Source organism: Hyla sarda, chromosome 5, assembly GCF_029499605.1.
Source record: "Hyla sarda isolate aHylSar1 chromosome 5, aHylSar1.hap1, whole genome shotgun sequence".
NCBI lineage: Eukaryota > Metazoa > Chordata > Amphibia > Anura > Hylidae > Hyla > Hyla sarda.
This window is the reverse complement of record NC_079193.1, coordinates 71,888,275-71,903,552: the sequence shown is the minus strand read 5'-3', so window position 1 is coordinate 71,903,552 and position 15,278 is coordinate 71,888,275. Positions and strand designations below refer to the sequence as shown.

General features: G+C 43.5%; 1 long non-coding RNA gene across 1 annotated transcript in view; it reads right to left on the bottom strand.

Annotated features, from left to right (window-relative positions):
- Positions 1 to 482: 482 nt before the first annotated feature.
- Positions 483 to 15,278, bottom strand: part of LOC130273229 (uncharacterized) — a 71,471-nt gene continuing 56,675 nt past the window's right edge. The window contains exons 2-3 of the long non-coding RNA XR_008843919.1: positions 3,874 to 3,979; positions 483 to 3,694 (exon numbers count right to left, since the gene is read on the bottom strand). This is a non-coding gene — a long non-coding RNA (uncharacterized LOC130273229). The remainder of the gene's footprint in view (positions 3,695 to 3,873; positions 3,980 to 15,278) is intronic.

Sequence of the window (15,278 nt, the reverse complement as noted above, 5' to 3'; positions counted from 1 at the left end):
TATAAGAATGAGATGAAGGTTTGGCTTTATATATATATATATATATATATATATATATATATATATATATACATACACACATATATACAGTATATTATATATATATATATATATATATACACACACACACACACATTTATATTTATTAATATAAACAATATATTTATATCATAAAAAATATATATTTATACTATAAAAAAGGAAAAGGACCGCAGCACACCAAAATAAGTGCAAATAAAGGTGATTTATTCCATCTTAACAAGAAAAGACGTTTCAGTGGTCTCACACTGGGAGTCCCTTAACAAGGCTCATATGACCGCGGGCACCTACTGGATTAATTACCTACCATTTGGATTTCTATATTTATTATATATATATATATATATATATATATATATACACTGGGGAAAAATGATATATATATATATATATATATATATATCAGGGGGTAAATATGTGCCCAATAGTGATCATAATAATGTTCTACATAGCAGTATAGCACCACTATTCTCCAGCCTCCATGACGATTCAATTAGTTTTTATTTTGTTAAATGGACCTGTAAAGTAACAATGACTTCTCCAGTCTGTATACAGCACGATGCTGACGACCGAGATGTTTTCAAATCGCTAATAGAAACTGACAAAAGAGTTAAAAATAGAGCTCTTTATAGTTAAAAATAGAAACTGTGAAATCGAGTGGATCTAAAATGGTATTACAAGCAATAAAGAGATGTTTCATAACGCAGAGAGAGATAAAGTCAGTCTTTAGGCTGAGCGTCGGCGGTATAAGGGTCTGGGATGGAGACTCACAAGAATTAATCATCATTACTATCTTGGGATAATTGATCTTTGGTTTCAATAGTACAAAGCCACCAGAACAATGTCTACTACCAACCAAAACAGAAGATATAGGGTGGACCAATCGTATTCCATTACATGCTTCTGTCACTTCCAGATACTAGAGCAGTGTTTCCCAAGCAGGGTGCCTCTAGCTAACTACAACTCCCAGTATGCCCGGACAGCCAAAGGCTGTCCATGCATGCTAAGAGTTGTAGTTTTGGAACAGCTGGAGGCACACTGCTTGGGAAACCATGTGATAGAGTAATGCAGCATGCAGTACATTTCTTACCATCAGATATACTGTACTCACAATACCACCATATACTGTATTCAAAATGCCACTATATGCTATACCCATAATACCACCATATAATGTACTCACAATACCACCATATACTATACTCACTATGCTGTAGACTGTACTTACAATATCACCATATTCTATACTCAAAAAACACTATATACTGTACTCACAATACCACTGTATAGTGTACTTACAATACCACTATATACTGTATTCAAAATGCCACTATATACTATACTATAGACTGTACTTACAATATCACCATATACTGTACTCAAAATACCACTGTATATTCTACTCACAATACCACCATATAGTGTACTTACAATACCACAAAATACTGTACCAAAAATACCACTATATACTGTACTCACAATACCACCATATAGTGTACTTACAATACCACCATTTACTGTGCTCAAAATTCCACTATATACTGTACTCACAATACCACTATATAGTGTACTTACAATACCACAAAATACTGTACCAAAAATACCACTATATACTGTACTCACAATACCACCATATACTATACTAAATATATACTGTACTTACAATATCACCATATTTTGTACTCAATATACCCCTATACAACTGTAATCACATTACCACCATATACTATAATCACAATACTACTATATGCTGTACTCACAATACCACTTTATCCCGTAAACACTGCACACATGATACCACAATATACTGTACATATATAGGCACCATACACTGTGCTACTAATACCGCCATACATTGTACTGATGATTCCACAACACACTCCACACATATTTTAATACTGTTTATCTTCCACATACTGTATATCTATGGCAACGTTTAAATTGTCCTAATATAGTAGAATTTTACTAGTAACTTAACAACAATAATATGGATCAATGTGATCCCTTTTCTACATGCTGATCTCAATTGGTTTCTACTGCACTGTGCACATGACAGAATGTTTCTGCTGCGTAAATCCCAATTCCGGTGTCCAACGTGTAAACCCAGCCTTACTATATGCCACTAGTATTCCTAGATGCAGGATATATATATATATATATATATGTGTGTGTGTGGTGTTGGGTAAGGGTAATTAATCATTTTGAGATGCCAGGGCATGGTTGACCTATACACCACCTGAGGTAGACCAGTTTCTCCTGTGCCAGGCATATGGCAAATAATTACTCCGACGCAAGGTTACGGATGAGGTTGGAAAGATGGTACAATAGGTTACAGCTCAGATTAGCATGAAGGGGATGCAGGGTGAACTTTAGGAAGCTTATCGGCTTGCTGGGACTTATAGTTGATTGTGCTGTATTTGACTGACTAGATTTGTATGCAGTCCACGCTAGACTTTAGTTACTTGGACTTGACTAACTTGACTTGAATTGATCCCTGGACTGTAAGGCTTACCGCAAGGCTTTGACTTTCACCTGTGTACAGGGGCTAAGTGGTAGTAGATGCATGGTTGCTGGACTAGGCCTCAGGCCTCCTTCAGAATCACCTCATAGACAGACTTCACACTTCACCAAACTGTACCACAGCAAGAGAGAGAGATAGATGGGAGGTATTTAGAGCCTTCCCATTGGCCAGATAAGTCACATGGTTCACCTTTGCATACTCCCCTAACAACAAGGCTCATGAAAACAGGTGTAACAGGTGCAAAGAAAATACATTAACCCCTGCATAACATTACATTATATAGTGAATTATACAGAGTCCTGAGGAGAGTGGGCCCAAGATGGACACCAAAGCAGCATCTGCCACACAGGATGGGCAGAAGTACAGAAGAACACGTGATTCTGTACTGGTTCACCACATATATATATATTTATAGCTGTATATGCTGCGCCCTTCTCCCACCAGTAGAGGTAGCAGTCCTATTGCTAACAAGTGTGAAATCCAAAAAAGGTGTCCAGCATTCCCGCTGAGGGTTGTAGTGGATCTGGATCTGTTGGTGCTTACAGTCTGGGGAACACATCTGTATCTGTCCCAGAAGATATTTGTCAGTTTCTATATTGATTCCTCCACTAGGGCAGATACCCCCAGCCTGCACTGGTCAGGAATCCTGGCGGTCCCATCACATCTTTGTAGACTGAATGAAATGTCTTTTTATCATCTCCACACCCTCGTTCCCAGTTTGGCTCCCTCGCTCTCTGCAGGCGGCCTTCTGCCCCAGGGCTCTTCATCTGCAAAGCTTTTGAAGCAAGATTCATCTTGTTGCTTGTGTCAATAGAGGCATTGTTTAACCACTATCTTCTGCCATCTTCTTGCTTAGAATCCCCCTAAATTCTAGTTAGAAACACAGCAGGATCCTGTCACACCTCTGTACTATAGACCAAGCAGAACTTCCTGGCTGCTTCCACAACGACATGTTTATGCTGTTTGTCATTAGGGAGCAGAATGGATTAGAAAGGCTGCAGAGAATTTTTTAAATAATAATTGAAAAAAAAGTCTGCCCCCCCCGTAACAGCGCCACTCCTGCCAACAGGCTGTGCCTGGTACTGCAGCTCATCCTATTGAATTGGATGGATCCGAGTTTCAAATATCTCCTATCTATCCTAGAGGGGGTGAAAATAATAAGTAAGGCACATATGGTATTCATGGAATAAAATCCCCTTTATTAAAGGCAAACATACCCAGTGCTGTATAGAATGCAATAGGTAAACCACAGATATCCTAGTATACTGCAGTACATAAGCCAATGCTTAAAAGCTTTAAGTGATTAATCTTACCCATGCAACAAAAATGTTCAAAATATCTTAAATGTATGCCTTCTGGTTGCCAACGGACCCGCACCATGCCTGCCCCAGCCTTGATGCTGTCAGTGTTGATGCCGTTCTAAATAATAGAGATGAGAGTAAGGGATTAGCATGTGTAGCGTAAAAAATGTGATATGACAAATCTACTCCGATGTCACGCTTGAATACTTCAGCCACGTGTCTAAATCACTCATAGTTTTTAAAATTATGTCCCCAGCATTGCCCCCCCCCCCCCCACAGGCTCTCCTTAATCTATTGGATTCTAGATCCCGACCCATTAGCCTGAGACCTAGTGTTAAAGGGGTACTCCCATGGAAAACTTTTTTTTTAAATCAACTGGTGCCAGAAAGGTAAACAGATTTGTAAATCACTTCTATGAAAAAATCTTAATCCTTCCAATACTTTTTAGAAGCTGTATACTACAGAGAAATCCGAAAGAGAAATGCATTTCCTCTGATGTCATGACCACAGTGCTCTCTGCTGACCTCTGCTGTCCATTTTAGGAACTGTCCAGAGCAGCATATGTTTGCTATGGGGATTTTCCTCTGCTCTGGTCAGTTCCTAAAATGGACAGCAGAGGTCAGCAGAGAGCACTGTGGTCATGACATCAGAGGAAATGCATTTCTTTTTTGGATTTCTCTTTAGTATACAGCTTCTAAAAAGTACTGGAAGGATTAAGATTTTTTAATAGAAGTGATTTACAAATCTGTTTAACTTTCTGGCACCAGTTGATTAAAAAAAAAGTTTTCCACAGGAGTACCCCTTTAAATATAGGGGTGACAGTGATGGGAATAGACACAGAACCTGTATTGCAATGCCAGTCCTCTAGTGCACAGTACCCCTCTGCCATGCACCATTCCTGCAGAGGCGGGCATACAGTATGTACACAGGCAGGGGCATCCCAAAGTCCAAAAGCTGCACTCGGTCTCACCACGAAGACCTAAGTCAGGAGTCTATTGGCCTCCTCCTCCACCACTTGTCCAGCATAGTTGAGTCTGGACTCTGGAGGACAGGTAACACCGGTAGCTCACATTCTCTGCAACCCTAGTTTTGAGCATAGTGGCCCAGCTCATGCAGAATTTATGTAAATACACTTTCTTTGCAGTTGGTCCCTGAACCTGGACCCCTTCTTCCCATGAATGGTTCCAGCCTTTTATCCCAATGGACTTGTTCAGCTGCAGGCCCCTAACCTTCCATAAGGCGCCTCTCTCAAGGTGACGACCTCCTCTGTTTGGGCAGAAAGTCAATCCTGGGGAGATCACAGCAGCTTTAGGTGAAGCTATCCCCTCCAGGTATACACTGGTCCAGGCAGCTGGTCTACCCACCAGTGTCAGAAATAACAGATGAGTCTCCTTCAGCTCCAACAGTTCTCGTCCCTGGGGCCACCTGGCATCTAGGAGTTACAGGGTAACCCAGCAATACATGATCCGGCCTATTCCAGAAGTCTTACTGAGTCTCTCTACCATGGCTAATAGTGGGGACCCACCATTTCTATTACTTCCACATGCTGTAATACACTTATCCCTTTCTCCTCCATAGGAACTTAAAGGGGAGTCAAGAAAGAAAGTTGTTTGGGGCTTTATCTTATACCCTATTTAGTCACTCTGAATTAATAGAGGGGTTCCCCTGTTCAGGAGCTTCACCTTCTGGACAGTGCTCTTTCTCTGGAGGACCTGTCCTATCCTTCCCTGTCAAAAGGCCACTGTACTGCTTAAAGGGGTACTCCGCCCCAAGACATCTTATCCCCTATCCAAAGGATGTCTCATCCCTATCCAAAGGATGTCTATGGGCGGAGTACCCTGTGGGGCCGCTGCAAGAAAATTTTACCCTTCCCTACAGCTCAGATCTTTCCATCACTCCAACGATAGTTATTGTTGAGATCCATTCCAAACAACCAATAGACCTATATATGGCGGGTGAGCTTAATCCCAACTACTTATAGATCACCGTAGCGATCCAAATAAAAAAACTATTTCCCTTATATAAAAACTTTGTACTTTATTAATTTTCCTTCACACTTAGAACAAACAGATTCAAATTCCAGTGCCAATCTCTCCATGTAGTAGACACAAAAGGTGCCAACCTGGCTACCTGAAACTAGTTATATGAATGTCGCATGCACCTGCACAGTGTGTGATGCGAATGGAGACAGCACTGTATTTAAAATCAGTTCTCAGCCCCCCAGAGGGGGGCTGAGAACTGATTTTAAATACAGTGCTGTCTCCATTCGCATCGCACACTGCAGGTGCATGCGACATTCATATAACTACGGTAGTTTCAGGTAGCCAGGTTGGCACCTTTTGTGTCTACTACATGGAGAGATTGGCACTGGAATTTGAATCTGTTTGTTCTAAGTGTGAAGTAAAAATTAATAAAGTACAAAGAGGGACATTTATCAATGTTTGCTTATGTATTCCTTTTTTATGACTAAGGTCCAGTTTTAGGACCGAAACGCGTCACCTTGTCATGTTCTCCTGGTCTTTTTGGCTTTTATTGGAATAAAACATCCTGTTCCTTGATACTCGCGCTGGACATTTTGCTTCTGTTTGTTGGTTCCAGTCGGCGTTGCCCACGCCGGTCCTGGCGCGACGGGCTGAGGGAGTGAGCTGGACTACATACATCTTTGCTTACCATTCCTTTTTTTAGTAATTTTTTCCTTACTTTTTTTTTTTTTGCTTATGTGTGACTTATTTATCAACTGCTTTCAGCCTGTTGATAATTTTCTTTCACGTAAGCAATTTTTCCTTTTTTACTTTGGTAGTAGCTTTTTCTGCTCCATGTTTGAGCTGGAGCAAATTTAGTCAATTTTTAACCATGTTGCGACTTTTTTTTGCGCAGTTGCGACTGTCGCAGTTAATAAACACCTGACTACCCGTAGTCCATTTTAAAATGATTACTACGTAGTTAATTTTTGGAAAACTTGCTTTTCTCGCTTTCCAGTCAAAATGTCGCCCGAAAAATCGCGTAGTCGCAGCTGCGACAATTTTGCGACAATTAAAGTAAAGAAAACCTGACTAAACCCGTTGATAAATGTCCATAAAAGTTTTTATATAAGGGAAATAGGTTTTTTTTTTTTTGGATCGCTATGGTGATCTATTGTTGAGATCCACACACATGGACAGCCACCTCCTCTAAAATTCTCCACCTGGATGCATCGGTCACCCACCAGGTAGAGCAGGGGATCCCCATTCCCCACCTATCTATGGCATATCCTGTGAATAAGCTAGAAGAAGGTTTACCGTAGTTATTATTTTTTTTGTCTACAGTAAATTCTAGTGGAGAATCAGATGAGACAATAGCTAAAAGTTTGCCCTCCTGCAGTCAGGCAAGGATTTCCCAAGTGAAAAGCTGCACCCCTGGGGTGGAGGGATTTAACAATTCGTTTTAAAAGGAGAATACCCACAAGAAAACTAAATGACAGACCTGTTGCACTAAGAACAACACCTCATTACCATATGAAGTAGGCGAGGAGTAAGGGTCAGACAGCTGTGGGGACTTTGGATTGTGCAATGTTTTAGAACAAGATGTTGCTATGACATCAAAGCCTGAATGACAAAATCCGCAAATATTAGGAGATCGATATTCACATGCAAAATGTGGGACAAGATTTTTAACATGTAGCTAAATACGCAGCAGAAAAACATTAGTACCTAGACAGGCTCTAGATGTTCACATGGTGGAATCAGAAAATCTCCGTGCGGACATTCCACAGACAGCGGAGCACCGGCAGAACATGCTGGCTCTAGAACCACTGGGAAATGCACTTTCTCATAGATGGCAATGCATTTCCTTGCGGAAACATTGAATTCAAATTCCATTTGAAATCAATGGGACTCTGCTGCTGCAGAATGTCCGTGCGGAAGATTCATGCTGAATTCATTTTGCTGTGTGAACATAGCCACTAGAGATGAGCGAACTTACAGTAAATTCGATTCGTCACGAACTTCTCGGCTCGGCAGTTGATGACTTTTCCTGCGTAAATTAGTTCAGCCTTCAGGTGCTCCGGTGGGCTGGAAAAGGTGGATACATTCCTAGAAAAGAGTCTCCTAGGACTGTATCCACCTTTTCCAGCCCATCGGAGCACCGGAAAGCTGAACTAATTTATGCAGGAAAAGCCATCAACTGCCGAGCCGAGAAGTTCGTGACGAATCGAATTTACTGTAAGTTCGCTCATCTCTAATAGCCACATAGGGGAGATTTATCAAAACCTGTCCAGAGGAAAAGTTGCCCAGTTTCCCATAGCAACCAATCAGATCGCTTCTTTCATTTTGCAGAGGCCTTGATAAAAAATGAAAGAAGAGAGCTGATTGCTTGCTATGGGCAACTCAGCAACTTTTCCTCTGCGCAGGTTTTGATAAATCTCCCCCTATGGGAGTTGCCCATAGCAACCAATCAGCTCGCTTCTTTCATTTTTATCAGCAACTAATAAATGAAACACAATTGTTTAGACAAGAATCAACTGATGTTTACACCCCACATAGCTGATCCTTCTTATCCCTGGTTGCCAGACATCAGCATTTTAGATTTATGTTTATTTCATACTCTGTATTGTTGTCTATTCTATGATAGTAATGACAAGTTTAATAAGCTCCAACTCTCTGTGACTGTCACATCACATTCATGTTGATAACATTTACTGAGCTGAACTGGAAATATTATACGTTAACTAGAAAATGGCAACAAGTCAACATTTTCTCTGAGATGGTGTTAATCTATGAGGCCTATGTATGTTTTATATCTGGACATATATATATATATATATATATATATATATATATATATATATATGTGTGTGTGTGTGTGTGTGTGTGTGGACCACGAGTGTAGCGGTGTAGGTAGTGAGATCAGATGGTATTAACCCTGGGGCAAAATGTTATTAACCCCTAGTGTTTGTGACGCCAGAGTGGTTTTTGATACCGGAACCACACGAACGGTATCTCCGCTATTCCAATGGCTAGTTAAGGAAAGGAGAGTCCACAACCAGTTATAGTCTAACAGAGGCATTACTGAGTTTAAGACAGATGGAATTATCTTCACAGCTAGGCCAGATTCCCAGGGAGGTGGCCAGGAACACAGAAGACCTCACAGCTTACTAGGACCAATTATACTTGTAATAGACTTGAGACAATTATCTTGAGGCTTGACTATATGCAGGACTTGACTACTGGTATTGACAGCAGACATAGACTTTTGACTTACTGGAATGACTGTAGCTTTGTGACCTTCCAGGTAGCTGATCACTAGTACTGAAATCTCTGGTGTTTGCTGGTTCTCAGTAAAGACTAGGGTTGCCACCCTGCCGGTATTTTACCGGCACAGCCGGTATTTTCATCTACATTCCGGGCTGTGCCGGTAAATTTGGATGAAAAATACCGGCCATGCAATGGCCGGTATTTTTTATTCACTGACAGGGGCGGACGGAGCAGCATCCCCAGAACAGCACTGCTTTCATGACCGGCCGTACAATGCCCAGGTCTGACACCACCAGCCTGTGACAGGGAGAGCTCCGTGCGATGACAGGAAGAGATTGTACAGTGCTGGGGAGGGGGCGTGCACCTCCTGTCTCCTCTCTCCCCCTCCCCCTCCTTCTCTCTGCCCCGTGCAGTCTTACAACCCTCCACAGGCAGAGCAGGGAGAGGAGAGGAGAGGCCCTGTATCCTGTCTCCCTCTGGTGCGCAGGGCGGGTGAGTGTCTGTGTTTATATGTGTCTGTGCATGTGTCTCTGTGTATATATATATATATATATATATATGTGTATGTGTGTGTGTGTGTGTGTGTGGGGGGGGGGGGGGGGTAAACTGCCTAATCTGGGGTACAACTATGCTCCTAATCTGGGGGACAACTGTGCTCCTAATCTGGGGGACAACTGTGCTCCTAATCTGGGGGACAACTATGCTGCCTAATCTGGGGGACAACTGTGCTCCTAATCTGGGGGACAACTGTGCTCCTAATCTGGGGGACAATATGCTGCCTAATCTGGGTTACATCTATGCTGCCTAATCTGGGTTACATCTATGCTGCCTAATCTGGGGGACAACTATGCTCCTAATCTGGGGGACAACTATGCTGCCTAATCTGGGTTACATCTATGCTGCCCAATCTGGGTTACATCTATGCTGCCCAATCTGGGTTACATCTATGCTGCCTAATCTGGGTTACATCAATGCTGCCTAATCTGGGTTACATCTATGCTGCCTAATCTGGGGGACAACTATGCTCCTAACCTGGGGGACAACTATGCTCCTAATCTGGGGGACAACTATGCTGCTTTATCTGGGGGACAATTATGCTGCCTAATCTGGGGGACAACTATGCTCCTAATTTGGGGGACAACTATGCTGCCTGATCTGGGGGACAACTATGCTGCCTGATCTGGGGGACAACTATGCTGCCTGATCTGGGGGACAATTATGCTGCCTGATCTGGGGGACAACTATACTCCTAATTTGGGGGACAACTATGCTGCCTGATCTGGGGGACAACTATGCTGCCTAATCTGGGGGACATCTGTGCTCCTAATCTGGGGGACAACTATGCTGCCTGATCTGGGGGACAACTATGCTGCCTAATCTGGGGAAAAACTACCCGGCCCTCCACAATACTTTTAGTTTCTCATGTGGCCCCATGGGATAAATAATTGCCCACCCCATTCCTCCTCAACCCTGGACATTCCTTAACCTGGAGCCGCCCGGGGAAAGGAGAAAGTGAAGACAAGAGACTGGTGAGACCTCTCTGCAAAATTGTGTATTTAATGCTGTGTTTCCCAACCAAGGTGCCTCCAGCTGTTGCAAAACTATTACTCCCAGCATGCCCAGACAGCCTTTGGCTGTCCGGGCATGCTGGGAGTTGTAGTTTTGCAATAGCTGGAGGCACCCTGGTTGGGAAACACTGATTTAATGTTTTAATGTGTGAAACTATCTGCTCCGCTCTGTATCTAATCCTGTCATGTGTGATACTGTCTGCTGAGCCTGTATATCCAAATCTGTCATGTATGATATGAGCCTGTGTATCTAATCCTGTCATGTGCGATACTGTCTGCTGAGCCTGTGTATCTAATCCTGTCATGTGTGATACTGTGAGCTGAGCCTGTGTAGCTAATCCTGTCATGTGGGATACTGTCTGCTGAGCCTGTGTATCTAATCCTGTCATGTGTGATACTGTGAGCTGAGCCTGTGTAGCTAATCCTGTCATGTGTGATACTGTCTGCTGAGCCTGTATATCCAAATCTGTCATGTGGGATACTATCTGCTGAGCCTGTGTATCTAATCCTGTCATGTGTGATACTGTGAGCTGAGCCTGTGTATCTAATCCTGTCATGTGGGATACTGTCTGCTGAGCCTGTGTATCTAATCCTGTCATGTGTGATACTGTGAGCTGAGCCTGTGTAGCTAATCCTGTCATGTGTGATACTGTCTGATTAGCCTGTTTATCTGACGTTGCGCAGGGGGACGTCACTCGTCATCACAGAGAGCCAGCGTTGCTGTCGCGCACCACCACTACTGCCGCCGCTGGCATAAATAGGGTTTTGGTAGGTATTCTCTAAATGTAAATTTTTTGTGCGATATAGGAAAATTCCCCCCGCATATATATTGTATCCCTCGAATCCCCTATGCCATTTCTTAAACCCCCCTCCCATCCCCCGTGCCGTTTCTTAAACCCCTGATCCCTCAGCCCCTGTGCAATCTGGCCCCTCCCCTTTTGTAGCTCCACCCCCACATAGCCACACCCATGACCGGTATTTTTCTGAGGGAAAGGTGGCAACCCTAGTAAAGACTGATCTCAAAAAGAAGAGAGTGACTTGTAATGACCACCTCTTTATATAGTATGGGGGCTGGACTAAAGCCCATTGGTCAAGCTGCGGGTCATAGGTTAAGCTGGTGCTCTTTGGTAGAACATGTGACAACAAATCATGTGACTGCATAACATAACATGTGACAGACTTACAGGTCCTTGAGACAACCACTCACAGGTCCTCTAGACTAGCTATACATTAGGATCCTGTCTATAAATTAAAGCAGTATACACAACAATCTGGAAATAACACGGGAAGACCCTGCAGGGGAGCCCCAAGGTCACTGAGGGTCTCCACCTGACAGGGCCTAAGGGTAGTACAGGACCATGTCCTGTACTGGGACATTATATAGTGATCCCTCAACTTATAATGGCCTCAACATAAAACAGTTTCAACATACAATGTTCTTTTCTGGAACATTGTAACTTGAAACCAGACTCAACATACAATGCTACGGACAGTCCAGATCTGTGAAACGTGTCAATGGCTGGAAGGTCTGACCAATCAGAATGGGCATTCACTGGTAAAACCCATGTATTACTGAAGTGCATGCACTAACTGGTGTCTGGTAGCGCCCCCTACAGTACAGGGTGGCTTTGGTGGCTTCAGAACCAATTACAGTGGTCCCTCAACATACGATGGTAATTCGTTCCAAACGACCCATCGTTTGTCGAATCCATCGTATGTTGAGGGATCCGTGCAATGTAAAGTATAGGCATCTGTACTCACCTGTCCCCGTCGCTCCGGACCAGGTCCTCACCGCTCCCGCTGCTGTTCCAGGGGCTCCCGATGCTGTCCCGCTGCTCCGGTGTCTTCTTCGTGATCCTCCGGTGTCTTGCGCATCTTCTGCAGGGTCCGGGCCTTGCTTTCCGGTGACGTTATTACGCTGCTGCGCCGGCGCGGCGTGCGTAGTGACGTAACAACGACTCCGGAAAGCAAGGCCCGGACCCTGAAGAAGATGCGCAAGACACCGGAGGATCGCGAAGTGGACCCGGAGCAGCGGGGATAGGTAAGTGAACCTGCTGGGGCACATTACCCTGCTATCCGACAGCAGCTTAAGCATTTTGCGCTGTCGGATAGCAGTTAATGCGATGGCCCCGACATATAAAAGCATCGTATGTTGATGCTGACATCGACATGCGATGGCCTCAGAGAGGCCATCGTATGTCGAATTTATCATATGTCGGGGCCATCGTAGGTCGGGGGGTTACTGTACCAGGTTTCCATAGAGTTATGGTCTCAACATACAATGGTCGTCCTGGAACTAATTAATATTGTAACTTGAGGGACCACTGTATATATATATATATATATATATATATATATATATATATATATACAGCAGCAGAAGAATGCAGCAGCACACTGCCAGCACAAAGATATAGGTGCAACATGAATATGCAGTTAAAACATGAAGAGCTATACAGCTATGGTGTAATAGATGCAAATGTGAAACTATGAGATAGTGAGGCACTTAGCTCGCAAATTTGTCTCCGCCGGCGGTCAAATAGCTTGGACCGTCCCACCGCGATAAGGTGGCCTCCTTGGGACGGACCCTACATTGTGAATATGCCTCTGTGTGAACAGTTCAGTAAGCATGGCAGGATCTGGAACATCCAAGACACCTTATATACACACCTGATAGAGGTGGGTGGGGTGCAAGGCCAACATGGAGGTAGCCACTCCCCCGTATGTGTAATACAGACAAAGAATAAGTCAGCCAGCACTTTAGTTGATACCAAACTATTATATGGACCTGGCCTACAGGTGCACGCTACTAGGCTAGATATACAGCAACAGAAGAATGCAGCAGCACACTGCCAGCACAAGGATATAGGTGCAACATGAATATGCAGTTAAAACATGAAGAGCTATACAGCTATGGTGTAATAGATGCAAATGTGATACTATGAGATAGTGAGGCACTTAGCTCGCAAATTATCTCCGCCGGCGGTCAAATAGCTTGGACCGTCCCACCGCGATAAGGTGGCCTCCTAGTAGCGTGCACCTGTAGGCCAGGTCCATATAATAGTTTGGTATCAACTAAAGTGCTGGCTGACTTATTCTTTGTCTGTATTGCACATACGGGGGAGTGGCTACCTCCATGTTGGCCTTGCACCCCACCCACCTCTATCAGGTGTGTGTATATAAGTTGTCTTGGATGTTCCAGACCCTGCCATGCTTACTGAACTGTTCACACAGAGGCATATTCACAGTGTAGGGTCCATCCCAAGGAGGCCACCTTATCGCGGTGGGACGGTCCAAGCTATTTGACCGCCGGCGGAGACAAATTTGCAAGCTAAGTGCCTCACTATTTCATAGTTTCACATTTGCATCTATTACACCATAGCTGTATAGCTCTTCATGTTTTAACTGCATATTCATGTTGCACCTATATCCTTGTGCTGGCAGTGTGCTGCTGCATTCTTCTGTTGCTGTATATCTAGCCTAGTAGCGTGCACCTGTAGGCCAGGTCCATATAATAGTTTGGTATCAACTAAAGTGCTGGCTGACTTATTCTTTGTCTATATATATATATACTAGCGGAGTACCCGGCGTTGCCCGGTTTTTCCTTCCTAATCCTTGTTGGGGAGGAAAATAAACAAAGGAGGAAGCTTTTGACTTCATATCCCGTCCTCATATATTATTGTCATATCCCAATCCCATATCCCATCCTCATATCCCGACCTCCTATCCCGACCTCCTATCCCGACCTCCTATCTCGACCTCCTATCTCGACCTCCTATCCCGTCCTCTTATCCCGTCCTCCTATTCCGTCCTCCTATCCCCACCTCCTATCCCGTCCTCCTATCTCGTCCTCCTATCCCGTCCTCCTATCTCGACCTCCTATCTCGACCTCCTATCTCGACTTCCTATCCCGACCTCCTATCCCGGTCCTCCTATCCCGGTCCTCCTATCCCGGTCCTCTTATCCCGGTCCTCCTATCCCATCCTCCTATCCCGGCCTCATATCCCGACCTCCTATCCCGACCAGTAATATGTGTACCAGGTATTGAAATATCTCCAGCCGTACATTTCCCATTGATTTGCATGGGACTTTAAACAAAAACCCTGACCCTCACAAATGGGGGTAGTTAAGGGTTAAATTTACTATCCTATATTTTAAGTTGACATATAAGTAACATGTGACTAAGTATTAGCAAAATATTTCCAGCCGGTTGGAAGTTATGCAGTAACATATATTTCCCATAGACTTGTATGGGACTTTAAACATAAATCCCGCCCCTGGCAAATGGGGGTGAGTAAGGGTTAAATTACCTATCCTATGTTTGTTGTTGACATATAAGTAACGTGTTCCAAGTTTCATGTTAATATCTTTAGCCATTTAGGCATGATGCTGGAACATACATACACACGTTGAGTTATATATATATATATATATATATATATATATATATATATATTGAATATGTTATTAGAAATATTAGCCTATTTGGGCATAATTTATTACTTCCCTAGTCAAGAAGTCTGAATACTCCCCATTACAGGGGCAGACAAGGTAACTGGCTGTCTAGGCAATAACAATGGCCAGAGAGCTGACTAAATATTATACAGATGTGTCCTTC